Source organism: Ptiloglossa arizonensis, chromosome 2, assembly GCF_051014685.1.
Source record: "Ptiloglossa arizonensis isolate GNS036 chromosome 2, iyPtiAriz1_principal, whole genome shotgun sequence".
Lineage (NCBI taxonomy): Eukaryota > Metazoa > Arthropoda > Insecta > Hymenoptera > Colletidae > Ptiloglossa > Ptiloglossa arizonensis.
Window position 1 is genome coordinate 16,103,050 of NC_135049.1, and position 27,868 is coordinate 16,130,917.

The window sequence follows — 27,868 nt, forward strand, 5'->3', positions numbered from 1 at the left end:
AAGATTCTGTTGTTTCTTACTTATCGGTTGAACAATACAAGATCTTTGTTTCGTGCAAAAATGATAACTCCGCGAGAAAAATGCGAAAACTTCTCAAAACCACAATCTCCGTTTCATTAGATTCTCTAGCGTTCGAATGCTTATTGCGCTTTTTTCTATAGACAAAAAAATATATCTACGATTCAGATCAAAGGGAATCCCCAAAATCATTATTTTATTATTATTATTTATTTACAACCGTACTGAAGCCCTTTATATACAATGTAGCAATTGTCTTTCAAAGATATCAAAGGTTCACACCAAAAATTTATACGATCATAAAGAGTGTTAGAGTCAGTAATGATACGATTGATTGGATTCTTCAATCCATATGCAGATCTGGATTTATGTGTACAAAAACCAGCTCTAGATCTCGGTATACGTTTTGGCACGTAAAGATTGGTTTGCGTAAACACTAAATTAAAAATAAAACTATGGTATTCTTCCACGTGCAGACACCGTATCCAAGTTGATCATATTTAGTAAATTAGTGTAATCGTGATCGAAAATAGAAATCGGATAGTTTAACTTATGTGAACAAAACTGGAGAAATTTATACTGGACTCTCTCTAGTATGATTTCGTGATTGAAAGTTTTCGAAGACTATATAATTGAATCGTATGTAATGGACAAAGGTAATATATAGCAATCTTATAATATGGATTGAATTAACGTCTAAGAAAAAACGTAGAACGAAACCAAGAGTTTTAGAAGCAGAATCGACAATTTGAGAAACATGGCTGGAAAAATTCCAAGGTAGAGAAGAAATGAATTCCTAAATAAAATCAATACTGCAAAATCTCAGCACTGCTATTCGCAATATCATGTACTGGGTATAAATTTTGTCGATTCGTTGTTCGTTTCGCTGCCTCGATAAAATAAGTTTCAATTTAGTTGCGTTCTTTAATCGTGTTTTCTTCGAACGAGGTTCCCAAATTTCATTTCGTTTTGGGCCCCGTGAAGATGCAATGCACCACTGGCTCTTTCGTAATCGCAACCTTGTGTAAAATCTTCGCGAGATTGAGTCTTCCGGTCTTCATTGTGCGCGCTGATAAAACAACTGCACTCGCGTGAAAAGTCTGCGAGATACGAAGCATTGACTCTTCGTATATTACGCGAAAATGATCACGTCTGAACGGACTCGCGATTACAAGTAATTGTGGTGGTTCGAAATTCTTAATCGATGGCTCGAACAATAATTGCGGCGCAGTGAGAAGCTTGCAATCTTGACGAAACCATGAATTTGCACAAAAGCTTTCCAGGAGAGCGGATTTCTCGGTCTTCATTGATTACAGGAAATGGCGAGCTCGCGTAAAATCCGCGCGAGATTGCGCCTTTCGTTCCTTATCAATTACACAGGGAACCATCGGATCCGATGTGACGCATAAATTTAATATGAATATGCATGCGAGTCGATGTAACTTCTCCGCGTGCATCGTCACCGATTAATGTAAATTGGATGCCACAAATTAACCGCAAGATGACAAGATGGCGAGACTACAATAACAAGAAGCTGACGCATCCACTCGTGACCGCTTTGATCGTTCTTTCCGGAAGGCATGGTGCAATTATTGACCTCAACTATTGAAGTTAAACCGAATGCATTGATTTTCACACTGGACGAGATAACGAACTATTTGTTTGGCGTTCTATAGTACGAATGGACAATAATGTTACGAATAAACCTAATTTACAGAAGACATAAATTAACCATAAGATACGTGTAAAAGAGAGGACGCATTACCAAGGAGAAATAAATAAATTCGAGGAACCATAATAAAGTATAGAAAGATTAATGTATAATATTGATATCTGTTAATCACTCATTTCGACAAAAATTTGTTAAGTGGAATATAAAATAGTTGATAAAATAAGAGAAAGATTTCAGCAATGAAAGTAAGATGCGTAACTTTGTTAAAAGTTCGAATTTTTACCTCGACAAAATTGTCGGTATCTCCCTATTATTTATACTATTCAACACGATCGACGATGAATTTCATCCACTCGTGCAAATTAAAATTTTTATATTTTTCATGGAATCTCTATAGAAGCAATTCTAATTAATTGGCGAGGCTCTCTCGATGAGAATAAGTCTAAACGCGATCTTCTTTGAACTATTTTTAATTATACACAACTAAATATTTTCCAAAAGTAATTCGAATACCGTATTATTAAAAATAATACAATCGAGGTAGTGTTGAAGCTCACTTTTGTTGAGAGAATTGAAATAAGAAGATGCAGGTAAAAAGCAAGAATTCCTGGAAATAAAATTATCCTTACTATACTTATTAAAAATCTCTGAGCGAACCCAAGTTTTGTAACTTTTATCGAGGAGATACTGTAATTTTTCTTTTTTTTCTTACGAATAAAAAGTAATAAACGAATGAATAAAGTAGAATTTATGTATTGGTGTTATGAACAAGCTTGGCTGCAATTGAATAATAGTTAAACGAAACGGTTCTAAATTTCAAACGAAACTTCAACGTTTCGATCGAAGTAGAATGGCGTACCTTGATTGACCTTCAATTTTATATACATTTCGTTTCACTAGTACACACGAAACATATTTCTTTACAGATATTTAAGTGTGCAAACGATCCTTGTAATTTAATATTATAATCTCTGTGTACGAGGTCATGAGAGTTAAAGCGGACTAACCTCGAAAGCCTTTGCTTTGATTGTGAGTAACGGTATGGTTCCTGAACAGCTTAAATCTTTGAATTATTCAATTGGTACATTAAAAAACATCATTGTTGCTTATTCAAGCATGTACTTTGATATCGTCTTTCAATTACCCATTGTACATACTTCACACTACATTATCTACACGCCTTTCAACTATTACGTCATCCTGTACTGTTAGTTATAATTTCATACATATAATCTTCTCGTAGGCTTAATTATTAAGATTTCTACCACACAACTCGAAACTTTCATGCAAGGATCTCGTGCGAACATATTTCGTTACGAAATTTGTCCAAGTTGTAAAGAAAAACCAAAACCAAAGTAAAAATAAGATTGAGTTTATATTGATTTTTGATATTGGCCTACTAATTATCGTATTAAACGTATTGCTACTATTGTAACGATGTCTTTGCAATATACAATGGTGTGAACAAAAAAATTATAAGAATTGACTAAATTTACATTTGGCAATATTACTCTCGATTTAACTTACGTATATGATATGTTACAAAATGAATATATTATATACTAACTATCAAAAATTAATTCCATATATCCTCAGTTAGAAAAATATAAAAATATTGAAAATTTGTTAAACTTCGTTTTCATGGTCTCGTATGATATCATACATTTCTTCATTCAAATTGTAAACTTTGGTAAGATAAAACAATTTGTACTAATTTTCTTATAACTATTACTCTTTGTTCTATTATTCCTGCAATTTTTAATTTGTCTTTGTAATTTTACGATTTTGCGCACATTGCGTCACATTGTACGTTAAAACGTTACGTTCAATGTTTACCAAATCGTGGTTATGTTTATTCTTAAAACCGAAAATTAAAATTTACTTTATTTATCGTTCGATATAATCAACGTACCGTGCTGCACACATGCGTCGCGTTCGGTAAAAAATTGCGACGATTAAACTCGCCGTTGATTAAAATAAATTGAAGAACTGCCGGAATATTAAACGATTGAACGAGGCGACCGTGATTTCCAGCGAAATCGTGATCAATTGTGTCGTTGGTCGGTTTGGCAACGTTAAGTGTTTCCGAGCTCGAAGGGAGAAATTGATTTCCGCGCCAAGCAGGCAACGCGGAATTTACTGAACGAGCTTCGGCGACTTGTCCGAGAAAAAGGACGCAATTTCGACTCCTCCTCTGATGCTTCGAGTCGATTACTTCGAGAACGCGACGTTTCTTTACGCGAAACGGCAAAGTTTAAATACCAGAGCGCGGGGAATTTCAATTTGGAGACTCATTCGTTATCACGCGCCGCGTCGTTTCGACCATCCTTAAATACAGACATCAAAAAGAACAGTCACTGGTTTAACTGAACTGTAAACGACCACTGAAACGCGAAACCTACTGTTTATCATTTATCAATAACAATCGTGTATCTCTTAGATTCGCGACGTAAAACGAACCACAGTCGTTCCCGCTTTCGAGTGACAAAGTTGGGACCGCCTCTCGTTACTTAAAAGCGGGGTAACGATTTCTGTGTCGAGCTAAAACTAATACCGATTGCTCGTCAAATTTGACTCGTGTGAGTCAATGGATCGTTCCTATTGGATAAAAATAAATAGTAGTGGGAAAGATGATTTCGTTACTCGAACACGATACCCAACATTCATCGTTTATCAATTATATTTACTTACGCTTCACGTTCACGTTACAAAACGAGTTACAGTTACTCCCTCTGTTTTCAAATGAAAGTTTCGAAGCGTATTTTTACTTGAAAGCGGGCTGGAGAGTTTTATATCGAGTTAAGGTCAATATAGATACGATAGATGCACAAGTAGTAGTGGAACGAGTGATTCCATTGTTTGAATACTGTGTAAAGATTATAATTAAAAAGCGGGAATTCCCCGCGTGTACAGACGCGAATAATTGAATAACGACGATTGAGTGGACATTTTCCAGAATATGGAATATTACATCGGTGAAATGACCAAAGATCTATCCCGTTTCCAGGAAAGTAATGGAGGGTGGTGCGAGGACATCGTTAAAACCGTCGCGTGTGACGATTCGTGTCATTTCTTCGCTGTTAACTAGAGCGAAGATTATATAAACCGTGTGTCGTGTTTGCACGTGCACTTGCCCGCGCCAATAACGGTTAATTAATTGGGCAATTAACGCGCAGCACGATCGAGTTTCGAGGACCGAATGCCTGGGCGTAAAGTGTCACTTTGTGGAAATCGAGAACCGGCGTGGTATCGCGCCGTTACGCGGAGTAATATAAATACGATTTATTAAAATAAATATAATTTCGCGTAATTTCACGAAGGAGAAACATTTTTTATTTGCCCGCGGACCTGGAAACAGCAATATTTCGAGCGAACGCTCGTGCTACGAAAGACGCTAATTACAGGATTTCAGCGAGAACTCGACTTGACGACATGGCCCTCGGAAAGTTAAATAATCGCATTTCACGCGTCCATTGTATTCGAAGAAAAAGTGGCCCCGAGTTAAACGAGTTTCCGATTAAACTGAATTACGCCGGCGACAGGTGTTTACAAAGGTCGACGAATATTGTCGGTTGCCGGAAGTTTGAGACCCGAACGACACGTTTTCGGCTTCGTCTCTATCCAGATTCAACGGTAATCAGTTTTTCAATAGGAAAACGACAATGGTAAACGCGAGTGTAATTTAAATACTAATACATTTAAACGTCCTCTTCGATAAAACTGTTAGTGTAAAAGATAAAAAAAAAAAGGAGGGAGTACGTAGTGCAAGAAGAATCAGTTGTTAAAATGTACGATTCAACGAATTCCTTATTGTTACAAAAGTTCGAAAGAGAAGTTCGATGAGAACAGTGCTCTCTGAAAAAATATTATTATTGAAACTGAAATGTTCATTGAGTTGTTGCATTACGTTTTAAATTACGATTTTCACTGAACAGAATCTTGGAAAATTAGAGTCGAAACTTTAAAAGATGATATTATTATTTAAATTGTGCTTGTTGATCATTGACGCGTGTTTATTTTAAATACGCAACATGGTAATTTTTACACGTAGGTATGGATCGAGTAATCAGTTTTTATAGGGAAATCGGTCACGAATTGGTCTTCATGGAAAAAGAATACCAGCGAGAAAATTTCCTCGTTCAACTTCCTTCCTTTTTTCCCTTGACACGAATGCAACAACGATTGCACCCGATGCACTCGTAAATTGCGCGCATGCATCATCGTCGATCATCGAATTCACGGGAAAATCCAAGAGAAACGCAATTCTTCCGCTTGATCGAAACTAGCTTTCTTACTTTACAGTTTCATTTATCAAATCTCTTATTTTGGTCACAATTCTCGAACAGGGTCAATTAATAAGTTAGTTAATTACCAAGACTCGAAACACGTGAAATACCCTACCTTTATCATCGGACGCTTAAATAAATGGGTAATAAGAAAAGATTGTTATTTTTAATCGAAATTTATACTTGTGTACTAGTTATAGAGAAAATATAAATTATATTGTACATTAACAATTTTAGTAAAAAATTAGCGAACAATCTGAAATCTTCATTTTATCGATTTATCTGGACTAGAAATGATGAATTATATAATTAATAATTGTAGTATTTCTAAACTAACTTTATTCCAACCTCCCTGTAACATTCTCCAAAAGTTTTATATTTATTTCAATCGTGTATATGCATCGTGAATTTTTAAGTAAAATAAAACAAATAAATATAACAAAATGAGGTAATAAAATCGCTTTCAAAAATTGTTCTTGTATCGTGTACGCTTAACTTCAATTTTTGCACGAATATAATATTATCGAAGGAGGAAAGGGTTTGCATTGACGTTGCAAATAAGCTGCGGTTACAAATATGACAAAAGTGAACTTTTACTGGGAGTATAGTTACCCGGTTTGGCATGAAACAAATACGAGAGGGGGAATTGGCTTTTGACTTCAATTAATTAGACCTTGCGTTGCAACGTATCGATTCCAGCATTTATTGAATTCCCGTGAAATTTGTAATTAACTGGCCTCGAGCGAAGTTAATTTAACGGGAGAGTAAAATTACGCTTTGATTACCGGACTGTAAGTCGACGAAAGACGAGGATTTGGCAGAATGAAACCACCCCACCGACATCGAGTCTTCTAATTAATTACTACATTGCATCAACAGCTTGTCAGACTCGATTAAAAAGGATTTCGATAAATAATAGCGAACATACATTTCCGCCAATAAATCATCGTACATTTGTTAATCCGAAAAATGGGAATAAAAATAGTCATCTGGATCCTTATACGCGAATATAAGATTCGGATATAATTTCCCGTAGAAAAATTATTTTCTTATTTTGTTATATATATATTACTTCTTTTAAGTTATACAATTTATAATACATACACATAATCGGATTAAGTATGCAATCTGTACAATTATACTTGTGAGTTTCCAAGATGAACGAGATTAATTCTTGGAATATTACTGAAAAGTTAGAGTAAATTTGAGAAATAATAAAAACATTAATCGTACAAATATTGATCATTTCCAGACTATACGGATAATTTCATTTTATAATAACAATTTGTTCTCGTTCCCCATTTATTGAATAATTGACTAATAACGATTGAATATCCTAATTTTTTAAAAATACCAAATACTGCATTCCTTGAACGGTCAAAGTAAAGAATAATGAACGATCGTTACCAATCTGTATTATTGTTTCAATCTTTACAAATCGTCCGAATAAACGATCGAAAAAAAAAAAAAAAAAAAAAAAAAAAAAAAAAAAAAAAAAAAAAAAAACGCATCGAGCAAGTGCTGCAATAAGTTCCCTCAGGGGCTGTAGCTTTTTGCTACAGTACGGGACTGGCAAACCCGAGGTGCCCGATGCCAAACCACACCGTAAGACTCCTGTTGGTCGTCGCAACGACCCACTCCCAATTCCTCTTTTGGCTTTGACAGTGGTACGTGACGGCAGGAGGGACGGGGGCCTTGGCTTTACCGCCCGGGCCGCGAGGATGGTAACTCTATAAATTGCCCTCCAATCCTAAGCTGCGGTGCGCGGTGATGGGATGCGTGGTTGGGGGGGAGGCCCCAATCCCAAGCGGCCAACTCCGGGGTACCTGCCGACCCCCCGGAGTATTTAGGCCTGCCCGGGTATGGCGGCTCTGCCCGGGTCGACTTACGTTCCGACCTACTCGTGGGATCCAAAATGGATAAAACAAACTCAAAAAAAAAAAAAGGGGGAGGGGGGACGGTGCGCGTGGCGCGAGGGGTGGCGACGGAGGGGGCACTCGTGCCCCACCCGGCGCCGTTCGAGGAGGGGGACGAGACGGCGTCGGTCTCGTCCCTGGCGTCCGCGACCAGCGCCGCGGGCGTAAAGAGGCGCAGGACGGTGGAGGGGCGGAGGACGGAGGAAGATCCGTCCACGTCCGCTGCTCCACCGTTGCTCACGGTGACCGACGGGGAGGAGGACCTCAGGGACGAGGATACGGCCCATGTATCGGCCCGTATTGCCTCGTCCCTGAGGTCTATTGAGAAGGTGGCCACCACCTCGCGGGGGCTGACTACAGCCTCCGCGAGGTCGGTTGGCCAGGCCGCGACGGAGGCGCGGAGGGCTCTCCAGGAGCTGGGACGCCGTGTACCAGCTGCCTTGGAGTGCACGAACGCCCAGCTAAGGCAGCGTGTGGAGAAGCTGCAGGACGAGCTGGACTGCTTGCGGAGGGAATCGGACGCCCTTAGGAGGCGCCCTCATCCGGGGCCGACGGGCGTATGCACGTGTGGGGGAGGGAAAGCGGGAGCTCCCCCCACGCCAGCGGCGTCCACGAGGAGCATCGAGCTCCTCATGGACGCCAAGATGGCGGCCATGATGGCCGTCATCCGGGGGGAAATACGGGCGGCGCTTCGCCCCAAGGACGGAGCGCCGGCGGGACGGAGGACCGGGCCCGGGAAACAACCGAGGGGCGGGGGACCGCAGGGGGGGACCATCGCGGTTCCGGGCCCTGCGGCAGAGACGAAGGGCAAGGGTGCCGTGGTGGGGGAGACGGCGGGGGCACAAATGCCTCCGCCGCCGCCCCCATCCGGTCCCTTGTGGACCGAGGTCCTTGGCCGAAGGGCGGGAAGGACGGCGAGGAGGGCGGCCCGGGTGCCGCCGCCTCCCCCGCCGGTTGCCCCGAAGAGGGACGGAAAGGCGGGGAGGGCGAAGCCCCGTCTGGGACGCCCCCCTTCAACGGCAGCAGTCATGCTGACCGTCCCGGAGGGGGGGGGGGGGGCGTCTCCTACGGGGAGGTGATGGCGGCGGCCAAGGAAAAGATATCCTTGGCCGCACTCGCCATCGAGTCGGTCCGCCCGAGATGGGCGGTGACGGGGGCGCTCATGCTGCGCGTGAGCGGCCCCGACAACGCAGCCAGGGCGGACCGACTGGCCGAAAAGCTGGGCGAGGCCTTGGCACCCCGGGGTGTCAGGGTCGCCCGGCCCACAAAGAGCGCGGAGCTGCGCGTTTGTGGGCTGGACGACTCGGTCACCCGGGAGGAGGTGGCCAGGGCGCTGGCCCAGGCCGGTGGCTGCTCTGAGGGGGACATCCGGACCGGGGAGGTCCGGCGGTCCTCCTCCGGCCTGGGAGCGGTGTGGGCACGGTGCCCTCTTCCGGCTGCCCGGAAGTTAGAAGCAGTCGGGAGGATCGTGGTGGGGTGGGTGTCGGCGAGGATCGAGGTCCTCGCCCAACGCCCACTCCAGTGCTACCGCTGCCTGGAGACGGGCCATGTCAGGCAGCGGTGCACCTCCGCGGTGGACCGCAGCGGTGCTTGTTACCGCTGCGGTGCCGAAGGCCACCGCGCGAGCCACTGCGCGGCGGCCCCCAAGTGCCCGCTGTGTGCGGACATGGGGAGACCCGCCGCGCACCGAATGGGGGGGAAGCAATGTACCCCCCCATCCCGACGAGGGCAGAGGAGGGGGGCGCCGGGGCCGCTCCCGGCGCCGGTGAGAGCGGCCCCAGCTGCGAGCGCCGCGGCGCCCGCGGACCTGGCCGCGACCGACGCGACGGCCGCAAGGAAGAGGTCGGAGGCGGCGACGGCGTTGGTGTCTGCGATGGAGGTGGACATCGGCCCCGCCGCCGTCCTCACGGAGGTGCCACCAGGAGGCGGTGAGGAGGCCATCAAATAATGGCTCCCCGCCTCCTCCTGCAGGCCAACCTCAACCACTGCCGTGCAGCGCAGGACCTGATGTGTCAGACGCTGGCGGAGTGGGGGGGTGGTCTGGCAGTCGCCGCCGAGCCGTACCGCGTCCCCGACCATCCGCATTGGATGGGGGATGCGGGCGGCTTGGTGGCGGCTGTGTGGCAGGGCGGTGACGGGTCCCCTCCGTTCTCCTTACTGGAGAACGGGGCGGGATTCGTCGCCGTCCAGTGGGGGGGAGTCGCCGTGGTGGGGTGCTACGTTTCGCCCAACTGCGGCCTTGCTGCCTTCGAGCAGTACTTGGCCGGGGTGGGGGCGTGCCTCACAAGGATTGCGCCCCGGCCGGTGCTGGTCCTGGGGGACTTCAATGCCTGGTCTGTGGCATGGGGGTCCCCCAGGACCAATCGGAGGGGCGAGGCTCTGGGCGACTGGGCGGCGGGCTTCGACCTCCGGTTGATTAACCGGGGGTCGGAGCTGACGTGCGTGCGGCGCGGGGGAGGGTCCATAGTGGATTTGACGTTTGGATCCCCCGGCGCCGCGCGTATGGTGTCCGGGTGGGACGTGGTGGTGGGGGAGGAGACATTATCGGACCACCGGTATATCCGCGTGGTCTTGACCTCCCCCGAGGCCGCCGCGGCCCCGCACCGACACCTCCGCCCGGGAGCGGGTAGCGCCCCACCACCACCACGCAGATGGGCGCTTCGGCGCCTTGACAAGGACGTCCTGGTGGCAGCCGCTCTGGCCGAAACCTGGCCTCGACGGGAGACCAGGCTGCCCGACCTGGAGGAGGCCGTGGCTCGGCTCGGGAGCGCCGTCGCGCGCATTTGCGACGCGGCGATGCCCCGGGCCGGGCCGCGGTCTCCTCGTCGGGCGGTGTACTGGTGGTCGGGCGAAATCGGGGAATTGCGGACAGCATGCGTCCGGGCCCGACGCCAGTACACCCGCGCGCGTCGTCGGGCCGGACGGAACGGCGACGACGGCGCGCGGGCTAGGGCGGCGGAACTGTACGAGTCCTATCGCGCGGGAAAGAGGGCTCTGCAGGTCGCCATCAAACGGGCCAAGGCCCAGAGCTGGAAGGAGCTCCTCGAGACCCTCGAGCGGGATCCATGGGGGCGCCCATACCGGATAGTTCTGAATAAACTCCGGCCATGGGCCCCCCCGATCACCGAGGGTCTCGACCCCCAGCTCTTGAGGGACGTGGTCGACACGCTCTTCCCGATCGTGGGGGAGAGCGGGCCACGTCCCTCTGCGGACCCGACCACCTGGTCCGCGGAGCTGGGGGTCTCGGCTGGGGAGCTAGCCGCGGCCATCCGAAGACTCGGGGCGAAGGATACTGCCCCGGGTCCTTCGGGAGTGCCCGGCCGAGTCTTGGTCTTGGCCGCGGACGTCCTGGGTGACGGCCTCCGGGAGCTATTCGACCGCTGCCTGGAGGCCGGGCGATTCCCCTCCGCATGGAAGGTGGCCCGAATGGTCCTCCTCCGGAAAGAGGGTAGGCCCGCGGACTCTCCGTCCGCGTACCGGCCGATTTGCCTGCTCGACGATGTGGGCAAGCTCCTAGAAAGAGTCGTGGCGGCCCGCATCGTCGGGCACCTGTTGCGGGGTGGGCCCGGGCTGGCGGAGTGTCAGTTCGGGTTCCGGGAGGGCCGGTCGACGATCGACGCGATTCGACGCGTCCGGTCCCTCTCGGCCTCGGCGGTCTCCCGGGGTGGGGTGGCATTGGCGGTGTCCTTGGACATCGCCAATGCGTTTAACACCCTACCCTGGGCGGCGATTAGGCGGGGGCTTGAGGAACATCGAGTCCCCGCCTACCTTAGGGCAGTCGTCGAGGACTACCTCCGCGACAGGTGGATCGAGTATCCGGGCCGGTGCGGGACGGAGAGGAGAGCGGTGTACTCCGGGGTTCCGCAGGGGTCGGTGTTAGGACCCCTGCTGTGGAACCTCGGGTACGACACCGTCCTGCGGGCCGAAGACCTCCCCGACGGCGTCAGTCTGACATGTTATGCGGACGACACCTTGTTGTTGGCCGTCGGGGGGGACTGGAGGGGGGCTGTTCGGGCCGCCGAGGACGGTGTCCGGCGCGTCGTCTCCCGGATCAGGGGGATCGGTTTGGAGGTGGCTCTCCACAAAACCGAGGTACTCGGGATGTATAGACCCCGGGGAGAGCCGCCTCCCCCCCTGATCCGGGTGGGTGAGACAGACGTCGAGGTGAGGTCTCAGATGAAATATCTGGGACTTCACCTCGACAGCCACTGGCGCTTCGAGGGCCATTTCCGGGCCCTGGCCCCGCGGTTGGAGGGGATAGTTGGCGCTTTGGGCCGTATCCTCCCCAACCTGCGGGGCCCGAGTGACCGGGTTCGCCGCCTCTACGCGGGAATGGTCCACTCGGTGGCCCTATACGGGGCCCCCGTTTGGGCGGGCGACCTGGCCGCCTCCCGGCGCAGCAAGGTATTGCTGCGCCGGGTTCAAAGGCGGCTTGCACTGCGGATCGCCCGGGGGTACCGGACCGTTTCGTATGAGGCGGCGAGCGTCCTGTCAGGGCTACCCCCGGCGGACTTGATCGCGGGCGCGCATGCGGCTTTCTACGAGGGCCGCATGCGCGCCCGCGAGGATGGGGTGGTCCTGGCGGGATGCGAGGTGGAGGCCCTGAGGCGCCAGGCCCGGGAGTCCATGCTGCAGCTTTGGCAGCAGCGGCTGGCCGAGCCGTTGTTCGGCCAGAGGACTGTCCGGGCTATCCGGCCGGTCCTGTTTGAGTGGCTGGGTAGGCGCTTCGGCTCACTCACCTACCGGTTGGTGCAGGTGCTGTCCGGGCACGGATGCTTCGGTCAGTACCTGTGCCGGATCGGTGTGGAAGAGGCGGCGCGCTGCTGGCACTGTCCAGCGGACGAGGACACGGCGCAACACACCCTCGAGGTGTGTCCGGCCTGGGGGGTGGAGCGCCGTGTCCTCACGGCCGTGATTGGGGCGGACCTATCGCTGCCGGGCGTGGTACAGGCCATGCTCGGCAGCGAGACGAAGTGGCGGGCCGTGGCCTCCTTCTGCGAGGAGGTAATCTCGCAGAAGGAGGCCGCGAGCCGCATTCGCGAGAGCGGGAGACCGCGAGCGAGGCCCCGTCCGAGGCCGGGGGCGGGTGGGCCTCCGGAAGGGCCGGGGAGGCCACCCTGAGAGCGGCGGGCGGGGGTGCGTAGCCCTTGAGGCTCGTGCCACCGCCCGTCGTCTGAGGGGTGGGTAGAGTAAGGGACGGCGACGCTCTCGAGGGCGGAGAGGCCAGAGCCGCCCTCGGGAGCGTACGAGCCGGGGTGCGGCCGCGCCGACGGCACGGTCCCAGGGCCGTGCCCCCGGCGCGGCTATGGGGGCCGTGGGCGGTCGCGAGTGTGGGACTCGCGGCCGCCCTCGGGCGGCCCCCGGGAGTGGGACGTCGGAGCAGTGTGGCCCTGCTCCGACGTCGGGCGCCAGAGCGCCGAGGAGAAAACAGGGAAGGGAGGGTGAAGTACCCCCTCCCTTCCCTGGAACGGGAGGACACGGGCGCGAGAGCCCCGCACGGGGGAGCACCTGATGTTATGATGTCTTCGGTCCCAAGTGCTCCCCCTGCATAGTGCGAGGATGGCCACCGTGGTGGGTTTTAGTGGGTAGGTCCCGCGCCCGATGGGTTTCCTTCCGGGCGCGGGGAATCCCACACTCCCCCCGCCCCTCCCCAGGCGGCGGGGGGGTCTTTCGAAGATTTCCCCCACGTTAAAAAAAAAAAAAAAAAAGTGCTGCAATAAGTAACCGTTAAGCAACTTTCGTTGAAAAAGGTTCCGAGAATTAATGGTCAATTTTGCCAGCTCGATTTCGACCCTAATCCCACGCGAGTGCTTCCTCTACCCGTTGTTTTATTTAATTTCATGCATTACGGGGATTAATGTTTCGTAAGATATTTAAAGCGCAATTAGAGCGAGATTGCACACACCCCCGATATGTGGTACACTTTCGTCCACTTCGTTCTAATTCTTGCAGTGTAGAAAATGTCGTTGCGGCTCCGTGGCCCTTTTCAAAAGTTCTGCGGTTCTTTCAAGAGGTCGTTTCGAGTCAATAGGCCATCTGGGTTGAAGATTCGGGCGCCGGAGAGAGCACGCGCGAGAGGAAGAGCCACCCGAGGAGAAGAAAAGGGGTGCCTCAAATATTTGACCAAAGAGTGACCAGCAAGAGGGACTAGATGGCTATCTTTAAAATTCAGTGCTCTCTAACCGTAACGGGTGTGTCGGAAAATTTCTATCTCTTCTGGGAGTTTTCCGTCTCCTCGAAAGAGAAGCACTCTCGGTGTAGTCCAGCGACTGGACCGATTCGATTAAAATACTCATTAATACTAATACCTATCAACGCACGCTCCCTACACATACAAATCCTGTCTTAACCTTGTAACTGCTTAGAACGTGGGGTAATAATATCACTTTAGACATTCGAGTTAAAGAAAATGTATACGAACTTTTCGGTTTTTCCAGATAATTCTACAAGTTTTTTTCACTTCTCTATTTAATTTTTGCGAGCATAATTACGCGAAAGTAAATTATGAAATTAATTCAGCACAAAGGCTTTCTCTATAATCGAGTAATTCGTTGGTCGAATAATTTTGACAGATGTTAAAGAAAATGTTTTAGGTTTCTTCCTGATACTGAAACTAGTGTCAATCGTAATGACACTATGCGCAAAATTGTGGAATTCGAGAAAAATAATAAAAAGCGTACAATTAATGTTGTATATTATACGTAAGATGGAACGTTACTTAGTCGTTGTATAGACAGTTCAATGTGTATAACGATAATGATAGCGTGAAACTGAAGAATAAAGTATGCAACGTTACTTGTTACAATCGTGGAAATAATATTAAACATTGCGTAAATACTTAATGTATCTGCAACGTGTTATATCGAGTTCATTATCAAAATTAAGAGAGCAGAAATTACATTATGCTCGTTTGGTTTTTGCCGCTACATTTTTGTTGCATTTTGAACATTTCGTATAATAGCGTCAGCTTCCTCGTTACGTTGTTAATCATTTTTTAGTAGAAATGTGTAAAGCTACTTGAAGCTTGCTTAGAATTTCGAAGAATCTTCTCTCGTGTAAAATGTTTTTCTTCCACTCTGAAATTATTTCTCTCCGCAATTTCCAGAACATTTGTTTGCGTGATTGTCTATCGTATCAACGAGAGAGTTTTAAAATTCGAGTTACCTTTCGATCGAACCTGCACTGTTTGCGTTGCATTCTACGTTTGAGTATTATTATAGTACGATTTTAGTGACTCGTAATAATTGTCGTCACTTTTACGATTTTCTCCGTCAGAAACTTCCTCCTTCCTGCCACAGGTGTTTACGTGTATTTCCCCATCGACGAGCAATCGTTTAACCATTATTGTTATATTTATAACTCGTAATAAACTCACGAGAAAAATATTTACGCGCTTCGCGCTATAACACTGCAATGGAACCGCGATCCGATTCTACAAAGCTGATACTTGTACGCTAGCACCAGATTGCGAGTCAACCACAATGGTCTACAATGCAATTAAAATGCCTGCAATCGCCACATTACGTTTTGTTTTTGTCACAGTTTACGCAACACACCGTACAGAACCATCAAAAATACAATTTTTGGAATCCTAGCGTTATTTCGTATTTCAAGCTCTATATACTGACCCCTAATGGTCTTTACGTAACGAACCTTTTTGTTTAAATTAGAAACATGAATTTTTTTCTGTAGACAGTGAAAAGTACACAAAGAACAAACATTGAACGTATAAAATCGTGAGATACGAAAGACGAATATTTATTTTTATTTCCGGTCATATAGATACGAGAAGAGTAGCAGATGTTGCGTCTCTGTAATTGCAACCACGCTTAAATAAATTTCTCTCTCTCTCTCTTCGTGTTTGAAAAATCATCGACGATCAATTCTCAATGCAAATTATCGGTGGCTCGGAGCATGGATAAGAAACCGACTGAAAACGGTTCAAACACGAACCGTACGGAGTGAAATTTCAAACAAGTTAAAAGTAAACACAGGTCAAAGTTCAGCACGATACGGTAAAGCTCCTCTACACCATATCGCTGAGACACACCGCTAAATGTGCTCCACCCCATTGTACGACAGGACCGTATAATCTAAGAAACACGGGTGAATTTGGACGAAATGTCTTCTTCTTGTTCTTGATCTTATTTTGGCTTCTTGTATTCAGTCTACTTATCTTTAGTGCCTTGCATGCACACGTAACGAAGTCTTTCACGTCGAGTGATTGTAGAAAGTTCCATCGAGAAATTCAACCAAGTTGCAAAAGTGGACGAAACATTTCTAATATTCTCCGAATTGTATAATCCGAGAGTTTATTCTTTAGTGAACCAATGAATATATTTAATATTCTCGACAGTCGTATACTGAGATCGATTTACGTACAATTATCACGACGTTATACATGCTGCAAAATGTTTACGAGTATATGTTTGTTGATTTCCTTAATGAAAATGATATTCGAAAAATAATTATTCATTTGTAGGTCAAGGTAGAATACTTAATAGCCAAGGTGTTGTTGCTACGTATGTCAATATAAGAAATATGTATTTTGAAATATCGTTCGATCTCTTAAGAACGCAGTAGTTCCACCATATTCAAATGAATAATTCTGTATTCAATCTAATCTCGAATTCTTGAGATTTCTTTTTATTGATAAATATCGATCAGTCTTATCTACCGAAACGTTGACATCGATGTTGCGATCAAGAAACTAAAACAAGTTTCACGATCAAAATGATAAATGTCACTTTACCATTGCGTATCGTCGGAAAAATTCTAAGTCGATAATTATAAATATTGAAAAAGAAAATTCTAAAATTTCTTCGTGCCCGTCGACGTGTACTTATTTATCCGAGTGAAACGATTACACCATGCTTGTTGAATCAGAGACATCTCGAATGCTCTCACGCTCTCTCGGTAAAACTGTGGGACCGTATACAACGAGCAGAAAAGGAGTTCCACTCGGTACGTGCAACCAGATGAAGAAACAATACTGTGCTCGCTCAAAGGGACGAATGTGAGAAAAAAACCACTCTTTTCTCCCGACTTTGATGCAACGACTGCTATTTACCAGCTCCGGCTGTTCAAACGACAATTAACGCGGTCTAAAAATTACCAACGTTCGTAAGTTGCCTCGTCGAACGTGTAAGAATATTATTCGGAACGTTATCGAGACACGAAGCTCTGAAAAAAATAACCCAGGCAATATTTCCAAGAGATCCAAACGATACTATGCCAATCTAGCGATATTCGACCAAAGAGTAACACACTGTGTACAGTGATATTCTGTGAAGATTAATATACCCAACTCTATACCAATATAATAATAATATTCCACCACAAAGTTGTATATTCAATCTCGCGTTAATGCTGGTGTGAAAAAAATAGAACGAGATTTGTTTCCAAAGAATGCAAGAAACGCAATTCCAATTCATGACTAATTTCGAAAGAAAACACTAAGCACAAACGATTGGACAAATATATTACGAAGGCAAGAAGTGCTGACAAGATACTCTTCTAAATGAAATTCTCGAATTTAGCGGAAAGAGGATTACGAACAATTTCTTCTAACTTTCGATCGTAATTTTTAGATCTTCATCGGTAGAAATAATTGGTAAGAATCTAAAATTATAATTACAATAATAAGAAGAATGAATCTTATCAAAGGATAGCAAGAGTATTAAGAAATATATAAATGAAAAGATTCCCATTACTTACGAATTATGCGTATGAAAAATGAATTGAAATACCGCATGGTAAATATATCGTACATCGATGTACGCAAAAGTAACGTACGCGCGTCCACAGTTCTTCAACAGTTCGTTGCAATTACACGAAGTGTTTTAATATTCTTCCTATCATCGCAAACTAGCCAATTCCGTTACAAGCTTTTTATATTCGTTGTACTGTAATTATAACTCCAACATTGTACCAATTATTTCTTCCGTAATATTATCAAACTCGTGTAGTTATCCAACGTAGTTGAATTAAAATAGAAACGACTCTATAATTCCAGCGTTCTTCGTTTCTGTCCGAGACGCAAGGCTGGCTGCGCGTTTGTTTTCCCATTATGCACCGAGTCAGCCAAGTGTTAACAGGTGTGAAACGCCTTCAAGATTTCACGAACTGATCGAGCCACCGTGACAACAAACCGGAGGGAGAAACCACACGCAACGTTGGATTAAAACGACCACTGTGTACTCATTAACACCGTAGAGGGGCGCGATGCGTAACCAGATGCGTTACGGCATCGCGTCCAAGCGTAAAAGCAGCGTTGTTACGTTGTTTAACAAAGAGTCGAGGCGAGAACGCTCGAATGTCCATTCATGATTCCGATTTCACGGCGACTGGCTCGTAACTTTCGTTCTGCGGGTGTTCGTTACTTCGACAACCCTTTCGGTGAACGCGTCCCATTCACTTTTACGGGGCCCCGTTAACGGGGATCGAGGATCGCGAACGAACAAACGAGATTATACGCCGCGCGACCCGTAAGTTTTAATTATAATTAATATTCACCTGGACGGAGATCGCCCCTAGCATTTTACTTGATACGCGCAAACTTGCGCAAACTTGCGCAAACGTATCGAGATCCGTGGGCGTGTTCGTGCATCGTGCTCGAGAGGAAACCGATATGTAAGACTCCGTTAGGTCGGTGTTCCATGAACCGAACATTTTCGTCAATTTTTTCATCGTAATTGTCGAATTTATTTCCGATAGGTAACTTTTACTCGGAGATATTCAACGAAATCGAGCTGAATCGAGTACAGTTCGAACGTACCGAGTTGAAAATGTCATTTTTGTAATTGGAATCTGATTGTGTAAACAAAAATGTGAAGCTTGACTCTTGAACGAATATCTCTGATAAGACGCATTTTTCAAACATATATTTCGTCATTTGCATCTTGAGCAAGGGTTTGCAATGTTTTCAATGAATACGTATAGGAACAAAGGTTGGAATATAAAATTCTCAATACTCTTGTGCAACTAGTGTTTACGATCCAAAATCAGGCTGCGCGAGCTTCGATCTCAAAAAGTTGATACACTTGTGTAAGAAAATGTATCTTACTGTTTCTTTTCTAAATCGATTTTACAGTATAGATATTCAAATTGTATAATATACTTATATTTTACGTACGGATATAATTGCAGTGGTTTTGATAAGAATAAAATTTAACGTCTTTGGTTTTTATTATATTTTGAAACGACCATTGATGAATTTAGTAATACGTTGGATTGAAATATATCGTCTTATTTCCGTCTTTATTCGAATGTTCTTATGTCACCTAATAGCGAAAAACGATGTCTACTATTGATTTATAGCGAATCTCGCTTTCAAGTGACACTACTCGTGACTTACCGCTTTATTTAAATTAGATAGTGATTTTTGTCTCGAACAGAATTCAATAAAGATCGCGCTACGTGTACAATAAACCTGTTACTTAGTAACGGTGTAAATATTCTCACTCGAAAGCGAGAAGTATTCTAATTCGAATGAAGAAATAAATAGACCGGCCGATCGTGTTAACTGTTTCCACTGTTCTCGTTCCCTGAATCCAGTGAAATTTATTATCCCAGACACTTACCACGAGGAATATATAAAGAAAGAGTCGACGCAATGAACTCCCGATTATTCAACGTGTATATAAATTATCATTTTTACTTACACGTTAACCCATTTAACAATGACGACGTTGCAGCAATTGGAAACTAATCTCGTGCTTCGAAAATTCGGTGTCCACCCGTTAGAGAACGCGAGATTGAAAATACATTCGCAATCGAAAGTTATAATTTATCCACTCGCGTTTTAATTACCCCTTTCAAGTTCCCTGTTACTGCGAACTCTCTATTAATCAGCGCGGAAAAAAAAATGGAAAGTACGGTGACAAGTAGAATGTCAAAACGTTGCAATTTTGTTATTCCAGATTCCCTCTCGTTGAAACTTCGTTCCGTAATACAGCCGAAGATTAATCGTGAATTACGATCGCAAAATTAAACAAAAAATGTCCAAGAGAAAATATCTTCTCCGGTTCGGTTGCTTTTGGGAAAGGAATTAATTATAAGTATTATAATTTATGTAAAAAGATATTATCCGACTCTGTTTATCGTATCAGCTCAGCAGAATACTGTTTTCGTTTGCTGTTCAAAACCTTGTCCATTCGCTCGTTTTCTCTTACGTAGAGATAGTATTATACAGGTACGTTACAGGTTGCAATTATATAGACATGCCTGGTTATTCGTTAGACATGGCTTATCTATGTTCTCTAGATTCAGAATTACCAGATAAATTTCAGCAGAAATGAACGACCGAAAGAAGAGTAAGTTTAATCTCGATGAGAAGACATTTTTCATAATTATCACTGGCGCAATCATTTTCTTCTCCGCGTTCAAATCGTACACCATTTCCTTTTCAAAATCGTTCTATACACTATTCCCCTTTCGACACTTTTCCGTGGATCAAGGATCTGTACTATTTTCGACAACAAATTCCTAAGAAGTTCGTTAAAGGTCTGAACTTCGCTAAACTTTGAAAATCAATTCACCGGTAATAAAAATCGTTTATTTTACACGGGAAAACGTTCGCGGAAAGCGCACTTTGCTGTTCATTCGTGTTCCACGTACGTCGTTTTTCCACAGAAAACTCAGAAGCCTTGGAACACGAAGGAGAGATCCTTTTTACGAACTGGTTCGAATAATCTTAAAAGAATTTTCAAGCACGAAAATCTAGTCGTAAAGAAGCGGAAAATAGAAGAGAACCTGCTGCCCTTCTTGATATTTACTATTTTTACCGATTCCTAATTTCTCGAAGTAAAAAAAAAAACAATTAGGTAGTAGGTTGAAAATCGTAACAACTGCTTCCTCTGGAAGTAAGTTGAAATTACGAAACAGCAAAATTTCTCATTTGCACAACGATAATTATTCACTCGAATCAATAACCTCCTGCTGTTGAATCAATGTTTGGAAACTTTTTACGTTCCAGGCATCGACATTTTTCATATCACCCTGACGAATTTCCCGCATCCTTCTAAAATTAATCGTCGACCTTTCTAGTCTGGGCATCGATCATCTACTTCGACAAATCGATAAAAATGGCAAGAGTGGCTGAAACATGTGGGCATGTAAATTTTTTAATTTTAATTTTAAGTAAAAGCACGTAAGTTTCTATTTTGTGTAACATCGAAGTTAATTCAAGTGTACCGAACCCCGATTACATAAAAATGTAACGTGTATGTTCGATTTCGTATTAAAAATCAATTTCGTTCTATCGAGAGTTACCGCACGCGTATTCAATTTTTCTAATTATACTTTTATAACTTTTATGAACAATTCATTGTGTCTCTCCAAAACCATTGACTAAATTCTCCACCAATCGTTGCCACGATAGTGACAATAAATATACTACATTTCGACACAAAATATAATAAAGTTGTTCGAATGAATAAATATCGAAATATTCTCGAATCCGTTTAACGAGAATGTTATTAAAAACTATCTTTGTACGATTAAATGAGTGTTTCCCACGTATGAAGAAAAACCTCTTACGACCCGTAGTTAATGAAGGTTTGAAAGAAAAGAAACTGCAAACCGACCGCATGTGTGAACTTACATACTGGGTGATTCTAGAAACTGGGACAAGCTGTAGTTCCTTCCTAAGTAAAGATACAAAAAATTCATAGAGGAGGATGTTGAATCCCCCATGTGGGATCTCCCGAGTACATTCGGCGAAAAAGAAATGTTTTTTTTTTTTTTTTAAATTCATACCGCGGTGCACGGTTGGTCGTAAGGTGCGAGTAGCCCGTGGGGGACGCGTAGAAAATGTTGCCCTCTGTCCGCGTGATCGGTTACGGGGAATGTTCGCGCTCGGTCAACGACTGGTAACCGAACGCGTCGAAACATCATTGCACGTTCAACGTCTCCATCAAATCGGCGGCGCGAGGCCGGAAAACTCGGGCAATTCCAGAAGCCGGCCTAATTGCGGATATGCTACCGGGCGCGTACGAATAACTAATCAGTGCAAATGTCACCGGTTGTGCGCCGCTAGCTGCACGCACACAGCACCACGGTTCCGCAGAGTGCACCTTGCGCGCGTTTCCAACGACAAATATGCTCGGCACGTGCAGCTTAGCCTAGCCCGGAGCCAGTCGACACGGTGGACACATCGTCGGCTCGAATCGACCGGAGGACCGTGCACGGATTAGAGCCCGTGTTGTCCTGAATCGCGCTTTGCCCTCAAATACGGGCATTACGCGTCTACTGAACTGCGAATGAAGAGATCGGAGAGGGAAACGACGGACGAGACCTCGCTCGCGGTACAGAATTACGATCCAGGCGATAAATGATTAAGAACGCTTCGATACGTACAGTGTCACCATCGAGGAGGACCGATCCTCGATTCGGGGATATTTGCAAACAGGAGAATAAACGACTGGATCGAAATTCCAATCGCGAACGCTTTCTAATAATCTTCTTCCAAGTAGGGACCACGTGAGTCCCGCGAATCTCTCGGAGTCATCCGAGTTGATGCGATCGAGCTGCTTCGTCGAACAAGGGACGTTGTCGAAGTGACATTTCTCGTCTCTAGACTAAATTTACCGACTCTGTAAATTTTCTCGTGTCGGAAGGATTTTTCACTAGGGCAGATTCGATGGTTTTAAGTTTCGATCGCAACGATTTCACTGATCGAAGCCCAAAGTTTGGTGGAAAAATACTACTCGAGACATTATTCCATATTATGGACTATTATGGACAATCCATATTATAGACTATTATTCAATTTATATTGACTTTCTTACCGTTTCTTTTATAGTATTGCCCCGTTCTTCTTAAGTTTCCGTGGCGTAAACTAACTCAGACCTGTGCAATGTTAGGATCGCGTAACGCGAAGATGTTCAATATGTATTAACAATTGTATCAACTGATAAATGTACTGGAGTTTCGTTAGAAACGGGTCTACGACTTTTCAACGACGAACAGATTCGAAATCAGGAATCGTTCGATTGTCCTAGGTAGTAGTTCCGATTGGACGAATTACGTTGTCGAAGCTAGAGAGAATACCAGGTACACACTCGGTGGACGTTATAATTGTTTTCCCAATCGGAAAATTAGACTGCGGGGTTTATCGCGCGTCTACCGAACTACGAACGAAGAGATGAAATCTGAGAACGAAGGGACGGGCGCAGAGTACGCGAGCAGGAGGAAATTGCGATCTAGAAGATAGATGGCTAGAAACTGGTTAGGTGAATGTGTGGCAGGTAAAGGGGTCTAATCTTTGATGGGGGCTGTTTGCAGAGAGAAATAGGCATCTGGATTGACGTTCGAAACAGAAATGCTGCGTTTAGAGAACTATCGATCGCATCGATCGGGGTACGCGGATCGTGAAGGAGGCGAGACAAACTATTGTACAGTTTGTTCGACAAGAACGCGAATTAACGCGAATTAACTGTAACGCTTCCCTTACATGGATTCTCGTCCGAGTCACGCACACGTATAGGATATGTTCAATGAACGTTACATTCCCGATCGAAGGTTTAACGTCCCGACGACTATAATCGTTCCTGGGTCACGGTGAACGTTCCACGAGCAAACTAATAGCTGTTTTCCGCGTCGATAGGATTAACGACGCACCAAGAGGTCTCGAAGCGAGTGTACGTTTTTCGTCATTAGGAAATGCAATTTTCGAAAGTGGCCAAGTTTGCGAGAGACGAGTGGAGAGACGAGAAAGTGGTCCAAGTTTCCGGTGGAATTTCTGGAAGTATTGTCGAACGAAGATGGAACTGGAAGCTCTCGAGATTGCATTGGATGCATGAACGATGCATTTGGAATCTGGAGTTTCGTTGAGGATGCATTTTGCGTTGCGATAGGGAACGTATTAATCGTGGGTACCGGCGTGACACACCGGGGTCCGTATTGTCGCGAGTTTCCGGGAGATTCGAATTTGCACAGCTCCGAACGACGAACCGGCAACCGAGGATCTTCCGATGTAACATTATTACCATAAGTAGAGAGGCGACTGCTAAACTTATTAACGGTGAATTCCTGAAACCAGTTTCCCCGCTACCTAAACGCCTGGATAAGAATTTCCGGTATGGACTTCGAGAAAAACTGCCCGCGAAAATTTCGCGAGTAAAAGGAGGATACCTGGAGGGTAAACATTGAGAGACCAAACAAATTTCTCGAGTGGAAAATGAAACAGTTCGAATCTAAACTAAAGACGTCGCGTCGAGTAAACTGAACGAGCAAGGACTTCGAGGTAAGCATACACCGTTTCTGTCACGTAATCCCCGTCTCTTCGTCCCGTGTTCAATCCTAGATCTGATCGTCTATTTTTTTTAATCCTAGTAAGTTTCTCGAAGCTTTTTAACCCATCCTACAATGAATTGTTTTTCTTTCTTTTATACAATTAAAATTATTCTAGTAGATACCACTGGTTGCATTTGTATTTCTGTAGACTTCTTATTGTATTATAAAGTTAAAAACAAGAGTTCCATTCATTTGGGTCATTTTTACCCGAAAATGTTGAGTGTACAGTCGACCAGAATAACACTTTAAAGTTAAAGGGAGGGAGAACCAGTAGGTATTCTATTTCTTTTTACGAAATGCTGAATCTACCACCATACCACAAAAAATATAGGAAACTCCCCACCATATCGAAAGAGAGAAGGGTGAAAGGAAATGTTTTTCGACATGAAAGTGCCTTTCATCGAATAGATTACTCGACTACGACTTTAAATTAGCTAGGGGATTTTTTAATGCCGACACATTTCTTACAAAAAAAATAACCGGTTCAGTAATAAAAATATTAAATTTTGTTCGTGTTGAATAGTTTTCTCCAAGCATAATAATACGTTTATTAAGCTTGCAGAACGTTTAATTTTATTCTAAACTATTCGTAACCGAAGAGGTGACTATATGCATAATCGGGTCTGGTCAAGTAGCATCACATTATTCAAATTTTACATATCAGTAAATGAATAAAAAAAAAGATACAAGGTGACTTAAAACAGGCCTCTTGAACAACTCGTCTTTGCTTATAGACAAAATTGGTTCAAACAAATCGTGTTTGGATTAGAAGCACATAATGTAAAAAAAATGCGAAGATCAAATTCGTTTTTTCTAAAGAAAATAATATATTTCTTTAGATATCTTTTAATAGAACCATATAAAATGCGTGCAATGACCGTTCAGGGATACTTGAGATCATCGTAGATTAAGTACGAAAGAAAATATTTGCCTTCGAGGAATAGATTAAACACTTGGATAATTTTCTTATTTGAATACACACTGCTAATATAAGCGTTCAAGATGCTGACCTTGGACATCGATGAATGCTTCAAAATGATTCAATATGAACAATACGCAGCATTACGGAATCCTCGCGCAATGTGTGACACTTCTACGTGACAGAATGCCTTTTGAAATAAATTTTCGTCGAAGTAGAATAATTGCTTTTGCAACATAAATATCATAAATCGATTCTTATTTTACAAATTTCGAATCGAAAGTCTCGCGTTAAAAATTTTAAGAGAAACTTCTGCGCGGCAGAATGATTTTTGAAATAAATTTTCTACTAAATGGAATAATTGCTTTTGCAAACATGTCGTGAACCAATTCTTATTTCACAAATTTCGAATCGAAACTTTCGCGTTAAAAATTTTAAGAAAAACTTCTGCGCGGCAGAATGCCTTTTGAAATAAATTTTCTGCTAAATGGAATAATTGCTTTTGCAAACACAAATGTCGTGAACCAATTCTTGTTTCGCAAATTTCGAATCGAAACTCTCGCGTTAAAAATTCCGAGAAAAACGTGACACGATTCTTCGAAGCATCCTCTACAAAGTATGTAATTTTTAGAGTTATTTCATAATTAACATATTGATGAACTATTATATTAAAGGTCGCGGTATATCCCGTTCCAGGTAACTGACCCATGAGCTCGGCTGCTACGGTCTGCGGCCCGTTGTATCGATACGTTGTACTAAATTCTCTACAAATTGTTCAAATAGTCCACGATTTCGAAAGAATCGTAAGAATGCGAATTGTCTCGCTATTATCCGATTCCACGAGAAACTTATTCATCGATCGAATCGTTGCTTCGTCGATACTTTCCACGATTTCTGTTCAAACACTTCGTACATCCACTAAACTTCTCTTCGACATATTATGAACGCGATCCACTTTTTCGAACATTCGTTTCTTAAATCAGAAAGTTTCACACGGTAATTGAGACTCTTCCAAAGATAATATTACTAATATATTGACTCACCGCCTCTACACGATCGATTCTTTTCCGTCGAGACATCGTCAATATCCTCCACCGATGACTATCGAGATGTTAAGACTCGGAGAATCCAGTTTCGGTTCGTTTCGTATTTTTCTTACGGTGCAGTTCATAGCGACAATCACGAAGGTGAACTCACTCTCCGTGAGAATAAGAAACGAGTTACTTATTTCCAATGACACTTTCCAAGAACCGTTGTACACCGATCTTGACACTTGGTCGCAAAGATGGTTGCATCGGGAACGCAAAATCTCGGTAAATTCACTCACGAATTTATGGGAAACAGTACCGTACCGCACGAAAGTTTCCCAAAGACTGAAGTCCTTCAAATGTGATACTCGGTAATGCGCAGACCTCGACAGGTATATTTCCAGTTTGGGCAAACGTTTTGATTCTAAAGTCGCCGCAATCGTTCGGTGTAGTGCTCGCACGCCGATTATTCCAGTAATAAAAAGACAACTGAAATACAAACAGAACGTATTCGCGGTAAAGCAATTTAGCACACGGCAGGGGGCAATTCCAAGAATTGGAGGCCTTCGGAACTTTCTTGGAATTAATCAAGAACCGTCGCTAAAGTTATTACGTAGGTATGAATAACAACATCGAAACGGCTACGAGACCTGTCGATTTCAATTGCAGATCTTATTGAAATAACACGGGACCGGTACGGGTTCAGTTACCCGGAACGCGACTTTTATCAGGTCGTGTTAATCATCGAATAATCGTGCTAAAAATCACTTTATAGAAAAAGCTGCCCGTAATCGTCATATTTTATTTCCGTTACAGTTTCAATAACGCAATAAACGAGACCATCGATGAAATTATAAGACTCCTGCCATTATTTCGTATTTCTGCTTTTTACGTAACGAAACCTTTTATTTGTGCAAGGATTATAATCTTTTGAACCGAGCGAAAGATAACGCGTAAAGTACAAAGTTACTATTTAGGCGTAGAACTCCGTAAATACAGAAATTCGACTAAAACGAAGACCCGTGTGGTCCACTTTAACGAATGTCGATAACATGTCAAATTATCGTGAATCGATTCTTTCGATTATCGTTTATTTTACTCCTATTTCCACTCTCCTATTAATTAATTTTTAGAACGTCCTAAAGCTCACGAGAATGTTCAAGGAACGAATCCTCGCCGATAGTACGAAATGAAACGTATTCGATGGAATAAACTTGACCTATTTTAATCGCTAACCGATAATGGAACTCTACGCGGGTATCTAAACACCACTTCCTGTAACTTGTTTCGTTTTGCTTCGGATGAGATTCTGTCAGTTCCGGTATTCGCGGAGGATTCGTTTATCGTAGAGACGAAGCAACGGTACACGGTCTCGTCGATAAACCTCGAGCGTATCTGACAAAGTTATTTTAATTACGCGACCGGCTCGCAAGATTTCATTTCCAACGTGTACATATCATTTCACGGTAGGCACGGTTTTGTTTTCCGCGATCGCATTAAGGTCCGTCTTCCGTCCGGTCGTCATAAATTTCCACCCTTCTAATTACACTCCGCTTAGTCGTCGGTTCGCGTACGCGGAATACTTTTAATGAGAAAAATGCCGCGGTAACGATTCGCGAGGCGGATGCGTCGTTTTGATAAATCTTGAAACGCGTCCAGCACCGATGGAAACGATCGCGAGAACCGTTTTTAATTTCCCATCCACTCACCTCGGTTTATTAACACGCTCCGCT

General features: G+C 44.6%; 1 protein-coding gene across 1 annotated transcript in view; it reads right to left on the bottom strand.

Annotated features, from left to right (window-relative positions):
• LOC143143788 (extracellular serine/threonine protein CG31145) overlaps positions 1–27,868 on the bottom strand; it is a 125,157-nt gene that overhangs the window by 69,292 nt on the left and 27,997 nt on the right. The window lies entirely within an intron of this gene.